Below are 14,881 nucleotides of genomic sequence, written 5' to 3' on the forward strand. Positions count from 1 at the left end.
CCCACGTCAGGCTCTGAGCCTGATTGGGATTTTCTCTCTCCCTCTTTTTAGAGATGTGCACATGCCTGGAGGTATGTGTTTAAATCCTGTGAAAGCACATAAGTTAAATAAACATCCTTATACGTTATGTCTATGCAACTACATATGCAGTCACAGGCCCCTCTTGTTAACCTCAACCCCAGATTTTACTCTCTCTGTATGACTTCCCCACATGGTGACCAATGAATGACACAGCTAACATCTCAGAGGCTAAGTTTTCAAATTTCCTAGAATAAAACTATACCAGAGAAGATGGCTTAAACATCAGTCAGATGGGTAAGTTTCCTATCCAGTGACCGTATCAACCAAACTAGGGCACGTTTTAGAAAAAGAAAGGGTACTATTATTGATTATGCCAGGACAGCAGGTTTAAAACAGAATTGTTCCAGACAGAAACAAAAAATACAGTTACCCTAGAATATGCCCACCAGATGAAATTTTTTTCCACTTCCAAGAGACATTTCTACTGTTCTATAGATGCCAAAACATGCAATAAATCACCTTCTCTTAGGCATGCTATTTGATAATGGCAGATAAATTAGAACCTGGGAGAAAAGGAAGGCAAGATATGACTAAGTCTTGAAATATGTTGTCCAATAGACTAATGCAGAAACTGATAGCATTCCTGCTCATCCAAGATTTGAAAAGGACACAGAAGCATTGTCCATTAGATGCACATCACTTTCCAGAGTCATTTTTTCAATTTAATCACTAAAGACACAACTGTAAGCCTAAAGTAATATACACAGCTTAAATCAAGAGAGAGGGTTACTAAGAACCATGGGTGGGATTCTCAATCTACAAGATTAACAAACCTGTGTTGTGAAGAGATTAATTTCTTCTAACTGATATTAAGAACCTAATTTCACTTAATTCTAAGAAGTTGAAAATCAGTCTGCACCCTTGGAAATAAGATGTTAAGGGAATCAGATGATTTTTTTTAACGTTTATTTATTTTTGAGAAAAAGAGAGAAAAGCCACAAGCCAGAAAGAGGGAGACAGAGGATCTGAAGCAGGCTTCTTGCTATGAGTGCAGAGCCTGACATGGACTCGAACCGAGAGATCATGACCTGAGCCAAAATTAAGAGTTGGCCGCTTAGCCAACTGAGCCACCCAAGCACCCCTGGAATAGGACAATTTCTTATGTGCAACTATTTACCCATGTTCTCTCCTCTTCCCTACTCTGTTATACTCCATCCTGTGATACTGGGGCTAGGACTCCCAGATCCCATGCTGGCAGGCTCCCTGTTCACTTCTGCAATGCAAAGTTCTAGAGAGAGGGTGAGAGATGAGGAAGAAAAAGAGGCTTCTTGCCTGTTTCCCTATTTCTGTTAACATCGCTCCAGCAGCAGCTGAATTCCCAAATGTAGAAATTTATCCACAGATAGGCTTGCTGATGGGTAAACTGACACACATGCATTACAGCATCGTGTGTAAAAGTACAAGATTATAGACACCCTATATGTCCGTTAAAGATGGTCAGGCAATTTAACATAAATAAGGCAGTAATGGAGGAATAGAGTAACCAAAAAAAGGGACGTAAGACATACAGAAAACCAATATCAAAATGGCAGGGGGGCCTGGCTGGCTCAGTTAGAGGAGCCTGCAACTCTTGATCTCAGGGTTGAGTTTGAGCCCTACATTGGGTGTGAGATTACTTAAAAACAAAAGCTTTTAAAAAAATAATAGACATCTTTGTAACTTTTTTTTTTTTTGGCCAGTGACAATAATTAGCATTTTATTTTCTTCACTATGGACCCGACAATAAAGCCCAAGTCTAAAAGCTGTACCTGGTTATAGTCTCCTTAGTATAATTGGCTATGTAACACAAATGTAAAAGCTTCACGGATATTGGTAGAAGTTTTTCTTTATCAGCAAATACATAAATGTATATTAAACTCTTCAATTGAAAGGCAGAGATGGATGAAATGGATAACAAAACATGATCCAACTATATGCTATTCACAAAAGATTCATTTTAGATTCAAATACACAAATCGGTTAAAAGTGAACGTATAGAAAAAGGTATTCCACACTAACAGTAACCAAATTCAACAGCTGGAATGGCTATATGAATTAATATCAGACAAAATAGACTTTAAGACAAAAACTGTAACAAGGGACAAATAAAGACCTTATGTAATAATAAAAGAGTCAATTCATGAAGAAGATAAAATAATTATAAATATTTATAAATATATATGCACCTAACAATGGAGCCCCAAATATATAAAGGAAAAACTGACAGAATTGAAGGGAAAAAAAAGAAAGTTCCACATTAATAGTTGGAAGTATCAACACCCCACTTTCAATAATGGATAGAACAATTAGAATAATGGATAGAACAAAGAAATAGAAGACTTAACACTACAAACCAACTAGACCTAACAGACAAATAGAACATCCCATCCAACAACAGCAAAAAACACATTCTTCTCAGGTGCATTCTCCAGGATTAACTATACATTAAGCCACAAAAAGTCTTAATAAACTTTAAAGGACTGAAATAATTCCAAGTATCCCTTCCAAACACAGTGGAATGAAGTTGGATATCAATAATAGAAGGAAATTCGTAATTCACAAATGTGTTGAAGTTAAACAATGCACTTTTAAAAAATTAATGGGTCACATAAACATTACAGGGTAAATTAGGAAATACTTTGAGATAAATGAAAATAAAAATACCACGTTTTGAAACATAGGAGATGCAACAAAAGCAGTGCAAAGAACTGGAAATTTATACCTGTAAATGCCTACATTGATTGAAAGAGGAGGATCTCAAGTTAATAATCTAACCTTCCATCTAAATGAACTAGAAAAAGAAGGGCAAACTAAACCCAGAGGAAGCAGAATGAAACAATAAAGATCAGAGCAGAGATAAGTGAAGTAGAAAATTAAAAAAGAAAATCAACAAAACAAAAAGTTGGTTCTTTGAAAAAGTCAACAAAACCAACAAATGTTTAGCTAGACTGACCAAAGGAAAAGACTACTCAGATCACTAAAATAAGAAATGGAAGTGAGATTGGTCATTCTTGCTGATCTTAGAGAGATGAAAAGGATAAGAGAACACTATGAAACACTGTATGCAACAAATTAGAAAACCTAGATGAAATGCAGAAAATCTTAAAAACGCAGAAATCACCAAAACTGACTAGAAAAGAAAGAGCAAATTCCGAATAAGTCTAGAACAAGTAAAGATTCAGTAATCAAAACACATCCAAAAAGGAAAAGTCCCAGGACCAGATGAGTTCACTGGTGAATTCCACCCAACATTTAAATAAAAATTAACACCAACCTTCCTAAATTCTTTCAAAACTAGAAGAGGGAATACTTCCTAACTCATCCTGTGAAGCCTCTATCACCCTTATACCAAAGTCAGACAAAGACATAGCAGACCAAAATCTTGTGAATAGAAATGCAAATAATCCTCAGTGAAATACCAGGAAATTGAATACAATAACATATTAAAAGGATTCTATACCAGAACCAAGTGAGTTTTATCCAAGAAATGCAAGGGTGGCTGAACAATAAAAAATCATTTAATGTAATATATAATATTAACAGAATTTTTAAAACTGCAGTATCATTGAATTAATGCAGAAAAAGAATCTGACAAATTCCAATATCTGTTCATGATAAACAAAAAATAAAAACACTCAACAAACTAAGAACAGAAGGGAACTCCCTCAACTGGAAAAGGGCAGCTATGAAAAACCCACAGCTAACATCATCTTTGGTGATGAAAGGCTGAATGGTTTTCCCCTAATAACAGGACTAAGATTAGAATGTCTACTCTTGCCAGATAAAAAAGCATCCAGATTGGAAAGGAAACAATAAAACTATCTTTTTCACATATGACATAATCTTATCCACAGAAAACCCTAGAGTCCACACAAAAGCTATGAAAGCTAATAAATGAGCTCCACAAAACTGCAGAACACAAAATCGGCATACTAAAATCAGTTATATTTCTATACGCTAGCAACGAACAATCCAAAAAAAAAGCTAACATGCCACTTTACCTTATTGAAAAAAAGAACAAAATACTTAGCAATAAATTTAACCAAAGAAGTACAAGACTTAGACACTGAAAACTACAATACATTGTTACGTGAAATTCTAAAAGACCTAAATAAATAGATATCCCTTTTCATGGATTGTAATGTTCAATAATGTTTAAATGGAAATAATTCCCAAATTAATCTACAAACTCAAAGCAATTCCTATCAAGACCCACCTGCCTTTTTATAGAAATGGACAGGTTTGGGGCGCCTGGGTGGCTCAGTTGGTTAAGCGTCCGACTTCGGCTTAGGTCATGATCTCACGGTCCGTGGGTTCGAGCCCCGCGTTGGGCTCTGTGCTGACAGCTCAGAGCCTGGAGCCTGCTTAGGATTCTGTGTCTCCCTCTCTCTCTGACCCTCCCCCCGTTCATGCTCTGTCTCTCTCTGTCTCAAGGATAAATAAACATTAAAAAAATTAATAAAAAGAAATAGGCTCATCCTAAAATTCATACAGCATTGCAAAGGATCCTGAAGTCAAAACAATCTTGAAAAAGAATAAAATTAGAAGACTTACACTTCCTATTTCAACTTACTACAAAGCAATAGTTATCAATATAGTATGAAACTGGCATAAGAAGAGATATTCTAGACCAACAGAATACAATTCAGAGTCCGGAAATACAGCAATACATTTATGGTCAAATGATTTTTGACAAGGTGCCAAGTCCAATCAATAAGGGTTTTCAACAAATGGTCTTTCCAACAAATGGTGCTGGAACACCTAAATATCCACTTGCAAAAGGATACATTTGGACCCCTATCTCACAACATATACAAAAATCAATTCAAAATGAATCAAGGACCTCTATCTAACCGCAAAAACTATAAAACTCTGAGGAAGAAACACAGGGGTAAAGCTTTTATTACTTTGGATTAGGCAATGGTTGCTTAAATACGACACCAAAAGCACAAACAACAAAATTAAAAAAACAGATAAATGACTTTATCAAAGTTAAAAAATCTTGTGCATCAAAGGACCCTATAGGAAAGTGTAAAGACAACCCACAGATTGGAAGAAGGTATTTGGAAATCATACCAAATAAGGGTCTAGAATCCAGAATATGTTTAAAAAAAAATTTATAACTCAAAACAAAAATACAAACAACACAATTGGTAGACATTTCTCTAAGGAAGATATGCAAATGGCCAATAAGCACATGGAAAGACCCTCAACATCTTTAGTCATTAGGGAAATACAAATCAAAACCACAGTAACATTAGGATGGCTATAATAGTTAACTCTTAGGAAGGAAGGAAAAAGAGAGGGAGAGAGAGAAGGAAAGAGACAAAGAGAGAGAAAGAAAGAATGAAAGAAAGAGAAAGAGAAAAAATGAATAAGCGTTTGCTAAGATGTGGAGAAACCGGAACCCTCATACACTGCTGGTGGGAGGATGGTAAAATGATGCAGCCACTATGGAAAACAATTTAGCTGTTGCTTTTTAAACACAGAATTCCATATGACCTAGCATTTCTACTCTGAGGTATATATCCAAGAACACTGCAAACATATGTTCACACAAAAATTTGCACATCAATGTTCACAGCAGCTTTATTCATAACAGCCAAAAAGTGGGAACAACCCAAGTGTCCATCAACTGATGGATATAGAAAATGTGGTCCATCCATCCAATGGAATATTATTCAGCCATAAAAAGGAATGAAGTAGTGATACACACTACAACATGAATGAACCTCGAAAACATTATGCTAAGTGAAAGAAGCCAGACTAAAAAAGGCCACATATTGTATAGGACTGCATTTTTCTGAAATGCCCAGAATCAGCAAATTCATTGAGCTAGAAAGCAGATTAGTAGTTGCCAGGGCGAGGCTTGGGGGGGGGGGTGTGAGGGGGATGGAGAGTGACTGCGCAGTGGGCATTGGATTTCCTTTTTGGGATGATGACAATGTTCTGGAGTTCGACAGTGATGACGGTTATACGTTGGGAATGTACCAAAGCCACTAAATCATACATGACACCAGTATGTATCAATCAGACTGATATATATGGAAGCTTTCCAAGATATATTACTGGGTGAAAAAGCAAGGCATAGAACTGAGTATATGTTCCCCCTAAAGAAGAAGGGGTGTGCAGGGAGAGGAAAAATATATAAGCATTTTTACCTAATACACCTTTGCAAAGATAAACAAGAAGGTTACCACCAGACTGTCTCTGGGGAAAAGAACTTCAAGGATAGGGGCTGGTGCGAAAACACTTCCTTTTTAAAATGAGCCATCTTGTACAGTCTACATGTTGCTCCATGTATAGATCCTCCCCAACCCCTGCCAGAAAACAGCAACAACAACAAATTGACCTTTGTGAAAAGGGAAATATTTAAATAAAGGGGTGGTTATATAATGAAAATACACTAATGGGAAGATTGTTGACCCACACTGGGGGAGAAAGCGGGGTGGGAATGAGATTCTACATGTGTTTGACAATGTAAGGGACTGGTATACTGTTTTAGAATATAATTACACAAATCCCAAATATAAGGGCATATGGATAGTGTGATGATTGCACAACAGACACTGAATGGCTGTCTGAGTATGTGACAGCCTCAGTATGACCAGCCTGAGTTTGGCTGGTCCAGCTACAAATACTGCCCAGGAAGCCGTCCTCAGGCTCCCTGACTCCCTAGGGGCAGGGAAGCCTGGTTCCTCCCTCCTTCCACTTCAGATCAAGCTCTCCAGCTGGGGCCTGTGGGCACCAACAAGTAAGGTGGCCCATGTTGAAAGGATGTAAAAACATGTTTTCTCGGACTCTGGGAGAAAGAGGGAGATTGTGCAGCACACCCATGATTGCCATCAACGACCCCCTTTCAACTCTTTCTTTCAGCTTGAAAGATCTTGCAGCTGTATTGTTCTCCAGAAAAATTAAATGTACTGGCTTATTAACTCATGGCTTCTAAGTCTCCAGGTACATTTACAAGCATACACAAGGAAGTCCTATCATTACCCATCACTACCTACAATACAACCCAGACAAAGTGCTGGTTTTAGCCGTACTTCCTTGGACTGGTGACTGTTTCCCATTTCTGTTGGATTACCATCAAATCTTGCCTCCTAACCTTTAAATTCACCACAGAAGCTGCTAGTGATTCTGGCTACCATGACAGAACCCCCTGAAGCAGCTGGGGGTGACAGCCAGTCCCTTCCTGCCCCATCTTCTTTATTTCTAGAGCGGGGGGAAAAAAACAACACCAAACCTGGAAGCCCCACATAGCAGCTGCTTTTGTGGTCTGTGACTTAATTTAAGGAAGTATTCTATGAAACCTCCAAAAAGAATCTAAATTTAGATCGAAGTCTTTCACCACCAATGCCAGCCTCTCCAGCTAGGAAACCCACACGCACAGCAGCACAGTAAGGGGGGAAAACAACAAATTTAAAATACACATAAAAGTGTCATCATCGAGGGATTGAAGCTAGAATTATTCAGGCCAAAGAAATTTTCTTCTGGTACCACCAACATCTTAGTTTTTGATAAAGGAGTAGTGATTACAGAAACTTTTAGGGAGAGAAGCAGTGACATAAGGGAGACAGGTTTTCTTTACGAGATTTCTACTAAAAGAGCTAGGAACTACTGTATATACCGGGATGTCTGTAATGACTTAAGTCCAGCATCGAAGTATTAAGATCAACATATTGCCTAAAAAGAGTTCTCTAACACTGAGTCAGACAGGAAGGAAAAACCACCTACTTAACACTACTATTTCCCCAACACCTCACTCTTCCCAAGTGTGTCAATTTAGACCTTGAACTCTGAGATAACAGTCACACTGGGATGGCTTGATATTAATGGCAATTAACAGGGAGATAGCACTCTCTCCTCGGCATTTTTTTTTCACCTTGAAGAGTGAGTCTGTCTGATCCATTTATTTATTTTGAGAGTGAGAGAGCATGAGTAGGGGAAAGGCAAAGAGGGAGAGAGAGAGAATCCCAACCAAGCTCCACCCCGTCAGCACAGAGCCCGCTGCGGGGCTCAAACCCATGAACTGTGAGATCATGACCTGAGCCAAAGTCAGACGCTCAACCGACTGAGCCACCCAGGCGCCCCTTGTCTGATCCATTTAAAAACTAATCTTCCCAATGTTCCACTCTCCCAATAAAATTAAAATACTATATATAATTTGAAAGTTAACATTCAACAGCCTATCCTACTTCATACCCCAGAAAGGTTCTATTTTGCAAGCCGTATCTGTAGACAGATTTCAGCAGATAACTGTGTAAAAGATAAAAAGAGAGTGAAATTTTCTCTGTTCTTTCCGCCTTGCATCCTCCTCTTCTCCCCACCCCCCATCAGCTGGGAAACATTCCCAGATTCTTCTCAAGCTTAGTTTGGAAGTAAAGCTCAGCCTTGATAAACACATAGCCCAGGAAATGCTCTGGATCACAGACCACTTAGAAGACTCGGTCTATCCTCTCCCAAGAGACCTCTTTCAAACTCCACTTGATAGGGTGGGCAGGCAGTTTTAGATTTTCACTAAAACCTCCTGGAACATTACTGAGTGATAAAATCATAGCAGTCTGGCAACTATACAAATGGTGGAGAGAGCACCACACCCAAAACAAGCTCCTGAGACTTCAGGGAAACTATGGTTCCAGTGAGCTCCCCATGTCGTTTACCCCCTGTGGAAATCAGGGAGCCGGAAGGGGAGCAGTGTCCACTAACATCGCCTCTGCGCATAACTCCTCCAAGACGGCTGCTTGATGCTGGTGGGACACAAGGAAACAGCTACAGGGACCTGTTTTTAGTATTTCTGAAATGTTAATGTCCTTGGCCCAGCACTACCAAAAGGACGGACTCGATCACAGACATCAACCATATTTCTTTTTCCATAATCACGATTTCACGTCCTTTCTCCTGTGTCTTTTGGCTAACCACTGGTGTCACACTCGGTTTCTGTTAAAAATGTCTCCAAGACCCAACCATTATCTACGCTCGCAAATTCTCTCCTAAACTTGGTTCATGAGTTCAAACGCTGGGTTAAGTGGAACCACAAAACGCTCTATCTCAGAGGGGTAACCAGTTTCATGATACCATTAAATAGAACATACCATTCTTTCACACGGAGAGGGTGGTGATGAGGCCTGAGGACCAAACCAAATAGAAAAACAGCACAGGCACAGCCTGAACCAAGAATGCTCCAACTTTTACCAACTGACGGTTGCCAGAGGGAAAAGGGGATGGGGGGGGATGGGGGATGGGGGATGAGCAAAATGGGTGAAGGAGAGAGGAAAGCACAAGAAGGAGGAAGTCATAGGGAGAAAGTACAACATAGGGAATATAGACAATGGTACTGTGATAGCGTTGTATGTATGGTGACAGATGATGGTGACATTTGTAGTGGGCACAGCATAATGTACAGAGTTGTCAAATCACTATATTTACACCTGAAACTAATGTAATATTGTATGTCAACTATACATCATTTAACAAAAGAGGGGGGGGAAAGGTGAGTTCAAACTTTTGGGAATCACTAAAATTTTACAGTTGAGTCTTGAAATGAGGGGATGGGGGGGGTTGGGGCACTGACACCCCCTATCCCTGTGCAGTTGAAAATCTCTGTGTAACTTCTGACTCCCCCCAGAATACAACTACTCGTAGCCTCCTATTAACTAGAAGTCTTATTGATAACATAGACAGTCAACTAACACGTATTTTTATGTTATATGTATTATATACTGTATTCTTACAATAAAGTAAGCTAGAGAAAGAAAGTTAAGAAAATCCTAAGGAAGGAAAGACATTTACAGTCCTGTACTACGTTTATTATATATAATAATATATATAATTCAACACAGTTCAAACCTATGTTGTTCAAGGGTCAGCTGTATTTATTTTTCAGAAGTGTAATTACCGAGTAATGTTACAGTGATAATATACATGACACATAATAACAAGGCACAGTTTATTCTGATTTTTAGTAAATAATCAATAGGAATGTACACCAAGTAGGAAACGGCAATAAAAAATATTAAGTTAGTAAGAGGTGGTGGAAATTTGAGAAGATTCACTTTCCTTTTTATATTGTTCCTCATCTCTGTCACAATAATGCCAGTGCCATTTGCCCCCTCCATAAACAATCTTGAAGCGATCACTTTCTGGGAAGGTTGGCTGAAAAAGTGAGCTCCTAACTGAATGACGTTTAACGGCGATTTTAATTTGAAGAAAAGAACTAGCTTCAGAAACAACGTTTACGCCAACACAGAAAGTAAGAAGCAAAGTTAACTTCACGAAGCCGTCACCTTTAATCCACTTACAAGATAACTCAGTGAAGCCTTAGGCCAGGGAGCCTCTACCATATGCTGGGCAACAGCTGGGCACCAAATTACTTCATTTATTCCTTGCAACAGCCTTAGGAGGTAGGTCTTATCTGAGGCTTAAAGCTGAAATGCAGGGCTTGCCCAAGGACACTGGTATGCGGGGAAACTGGGAGGACTGACTCCACAGTCTCCAAAATGAGGACAGGAGTAGTACCTACCTAAGTAAGTTTACTGAGAGGAAACTCGTGAGAAGTGCCTAGCATCGTGCCTTCCTGGCGAGTAGTAAAAGCCTCAATAATTGACAAAAAGCTTCATCATTACTGCCCAGAGTGACCCCAATCCTGAACAGCAAATCTGGACAGGAAACCCCGGTCAGGTGTATCCTAAAACCCACATCCAACCACAGTGCTCACCTTAGAATTCCACAGGATGTAGTTTGTATACCTGACCTAGTTTCCATAAAAAGAGCCAAAGGCCAGAAGAGGCACTCCAAAGAATAACGTCCCAACACTAAAGCTTCAAGCTGGCATTTGTCAGACTCTCAATCTAGAATCTCTTTGGAGAGACTCCAAACAGGGTGTGAAGGTTGTACAGCCCCCAGCATAAGTGATCTGGGGCAAGAGCCCTGGACCTTCCACGGGATCTGCCTCCCCACCTCGAGGAATTCCCTCCCGTGCACTTTAAGTTTAACCTATTTTGCCCGCAAAAAGATTTTAAACAGTACCTGACTGTAAATGGAAATAGTTCCAGTGTCAAAAAAAAAAAAAAAAAAAAAAAAAGATTAAAAAAATCACTCCACAAACACGAATTTACCATCCATACTGGAGGAGCCATAGTTGGGCTCCAATTAGAACTTCTAAGAAGGATTTTCAGAAAGCATGTTGCAATAAACCAGCAAGATACTAAAGTGAGCACATCAGAGGAAAGGCTAAGGCAGCCTTCCCTGAACACCTGCTGTGTTTTATCAGGATGTTCAAGATCATTTAGTATTTACATCACTTAACTTGCTTCACAGACACTTATCTCCGACCCCCCCCCCCCACACACCCACCCAATTGGAATGGTTTTTCAAGGGCCATACAGGGAGTCTGACGTTAACTTTGTAACAATGCACAGACTGGGTAAACAACAAGTATTTCCCTTCATCTGGTCTCTGACCCCTTCCTGGTGTCCAGTATGTTACTTTCCAGACAACCTAGCACCTAGTAGTTATTCAATAAATGTTTGTTAAAAAGAAATTTTGTAGACCATTTAGTCTAAACTTGGCCCCCACAAAGGATTCCTTGTAAAGCCTCTAGAAAGACTATCATCCAGTATTTGCATAAAACAGCAACACGCAACACTCACTTTGTGAAGGGGCCGAATTTATTCGCTCATTAGACAGTTCTCACTGTTACCAAGTTCCCCTCCAAGAGGCAGCTGCACACAGTAGGCATCACAACTGTCATTCTCTAAGCACTTACCCTGCAGACCCTTTTTCTAGAACTTTCTAGAGTTAGAAAGTGGCAAAGCCAGAATTGGAGCACAGGCCTCTAGCGTGGCTGGCTCTTAGCCATGGTACTACATTCACTGGATCCTGTGCTGCCCTCTGGACACAAAAGACCCCCTTCTACACATCAGAATTTATCAGGTCAGTTCCAGATCAAATCTCTCTACTGCTACCCAGACCCCTCGGCCTGTCACTGAAGCCTGTGTCCTCTGTTCCCTCTGTTTGGCCACCCTCTTGCCCCATTCTGTCTCATGCAGATCATTCCAGAGCGACTTCAAATTTGGCCTCCCCAGCGCTAGGCCTCTGTGGCCCACAAAGAGCTGTCTTTTCAATCTAGCACCTTTGTTTTTTTTTTTTTTTTTTTTTTTTTTTTTTAATGCTTAACTGTTTCTAGTGCCTGTCTCACTCCCTACTGTTAAGTTCTGGGTAGAGACTATTTTTGTAACCTTTCTCTCATCCTTAACACCTGTAAGTATTGTGCTCAATCCTGAGTAACACAGTGAATTGACTTCGGTGCCTACCCTCCTTTCAAAATAATCTGACTAGAAAATTAATACCAAATTCGGATGCAAAAATTATAAACTATAATGTTAAAGAATGAAGCCTCACTCAAATAATAAAGTGCTTATTTCTCCTTTGTATTTTTCAATAGATATATATTCCCTTAAAGGATAGATAGGCTACAATGATGTAGTAACACACTGTAGCCACAATTTCTCTGGTATTTGTTTATTTAAAATGATTATTCTTTGGGGGCACCTGGGTGGCTCAGTGGGTTAAGCGACCGACTCTTGATTTGGGCTTGGGTCAGGATCTCACAGTTGTGAGATCAAGTCCCATTTCAGACTCTGTGCTGACAGCACAGAGCCTGCTTGGGATTCTCTTTACCTCTCTGACACTTCCCCCACTCTCTCTCAAAATAAAATAAACTTTATTTATTCGTGCATGCAAATGGAGGAGGGGCAGAGAGACGGAGAAAGAGAGAATCCTAAGCAGGCTCCACACTGTCAGTGCTGAGCACGATGCTGGACTCATACTCACGAACCATGAGATCATGACCTGAGTCGAAATCAAGAGTTGGATGCTTAACCAACTGGACCACCCAGGCGCCTCTAAAATGGTTATTCTTTATTGAGATGCCCTTTTGTTCTTTCATGATAATCTGAACTGGGTTTATTTGGTGCTACGTATTTCACAGCTGTTAAAAAGAAATAGGCAACACCAATCAGGAAAGACTGACATGATGTAAAAACAAATGAACATAACAGAGGTTTTATTCCCTGCCAGCACTACATGTCCAACACAGGTTGTGTTGTCATTGTCGGGGCGGGATGGGGGGGGGGGGGGCGGGGAGTACATGGACCAGGGCAGAAGGGGACTCTCCGTGCCACGTAATCATTCAGGGACCCAGGCTGACAAAGGCCCCACCATGCGCCACATGGTCCCCAGTGCTCCACGGAAGAGCTGGAGGCTCTTCCTGTTTTGGCCCCACAGTGGGACAAATCACTTCTCACACTTCACTAGCCAGAACAAGTCACGTGGCCCCACCTAAGCAACAGAGATGTTTCTGCTACAGAGACAGCTCTGGGTGTACGGACAATGGAGCGATCCCTGATCTATATTATGTGAACAAGCAAGGTGAACACAAGTGCACATCATATACTGTCATCTGTGTTAAAGAGAGAGGCGGGGGACAAAGGGAAATGAACAGAGACCCTTTGGAAGAATCCAAGAGAAACCAGTAGTGCGATGATAATAACAGCTACTTCTCTAGAGGCAAGTTCTTGGCTGACAAAGGACAAGGAGGGTAGGAGACTTATTTTTAATGAATACCCTTTTATATCATACGCGTACATCATCTATTTAAAAACTCCGACTGAAGTTTTTAGGCTGTGATGTATACACTTCAAGTTAATGAGTTGTTTTATTTTTCTTTTCTGAATAAAGTCTCATCTATTCTAATATAAGAAACGCCAAATCCTTGACTCACACTGCCTGAAATTAAACACCTGGAGTAACACTGACATCATCATACCCTTTTGAAAAGCCTTGCTGAGAGATTTTGACTGGCTCCTGTCTATTCTAAACATAAACATCACTACTGTACAGGTGATAAGAAAAGTGCTGACATTGATAAACTGTTTCCTTTTGGGAATATTTTTTGTTGGTATTTCAACAGAGGTACCATTTCCTAAAGTCAAACTCCTTGTCTGAAATAAAACATAAAAACTTTTTTTTCCCTACCATTAGGCTGAACCCTAGACAAAATCCAGAAGCCAAACCTGGGTTTCCAAAAAGAAAACACACACTGTTGTCTCAGAATGCATGAAATTATGGAATGCGCAGAGTGAGTCTTTTCCAAAATCATCACCAACACCCTCAAATACTATTTAAATACTTCATGTGCCAGATGTGCCTGAGGACAGCCTCTGGGGCTTATGACGAGGCTCGAGGTAAGCCATCGGCACATCTGTTCCTCTCCTGCAATTGTCGTGAACAAAAGTGGAACCCCGCTGACATTCAGTTCGTGAAGTAAGCCATAAATAATGCAATAAGTAAACAGGTATGACAAGTCTCCAAAAAGACTTCCGTGATTCATTTCAAAGTTAATATCAAAAATAGACCTAAAAAAAGAGAAAGCGAGCCAGAACAGGCTTACACTGCTCCCGTCACAACACCCGAAATATCAGGCTCCAAGAGAAACAGCACGCTATCGAGGCTCTGTGCTATCCTCATAGATTTTACTCTAAATTCCAGCGTAGCGTATCACATAGCAACTTTTTACTGCACCAAGTTGGTACTTAAAGAGCCTGTGACTACCGCTCAAACTCTACAATGTACTTCCACATTTAAATTTTAGTGGAAAATCAAATACCACGCAATGCTTCCAAATATCAATATTATGCCTTCCAAACTGAATGTGTTTGCGTGTATCAAAGGCGCCTTCCTAAGCAGGCTCTCTGCCAACAACCTGTGCTGTTCTAAAACGTTCCGGGCACTATCATTTCAGCTACCTTGAACTTCTGAT

At 40.0% G+C, this 14,881-nt stretch overlaps 1 protein-coding gene across 2 annotated transcripts in view; it reads right to left on the minus strand.

Moving 5' to 3' along the window:
• Positions 1-14,881, minus strand: part of SMURF1 (SMAD specific E3 ubiquitin protein ligase 1) — a 106,527-nt gene that overhangs the window by 79,394 nt on the left and 12,252 nt on the right. The gene's annotated exons all lie outside the window — the stretch shown is intronic.

This window comes from Panthera tigris, chromosome E3 (assembly GCF_018350195.1).
Source record: "Panthera tigris isolate Pti1 chromosome E3, P.tigris_Pti1_mat1.1, whole genome shotgun sequence".
NCBI classification, from domain to species: domain Eukaryota; kingdom Metazoa; phylum Chordata; class Mammalia; order Carnivora; family Felidae; genus Panthera; species Panthera tigris.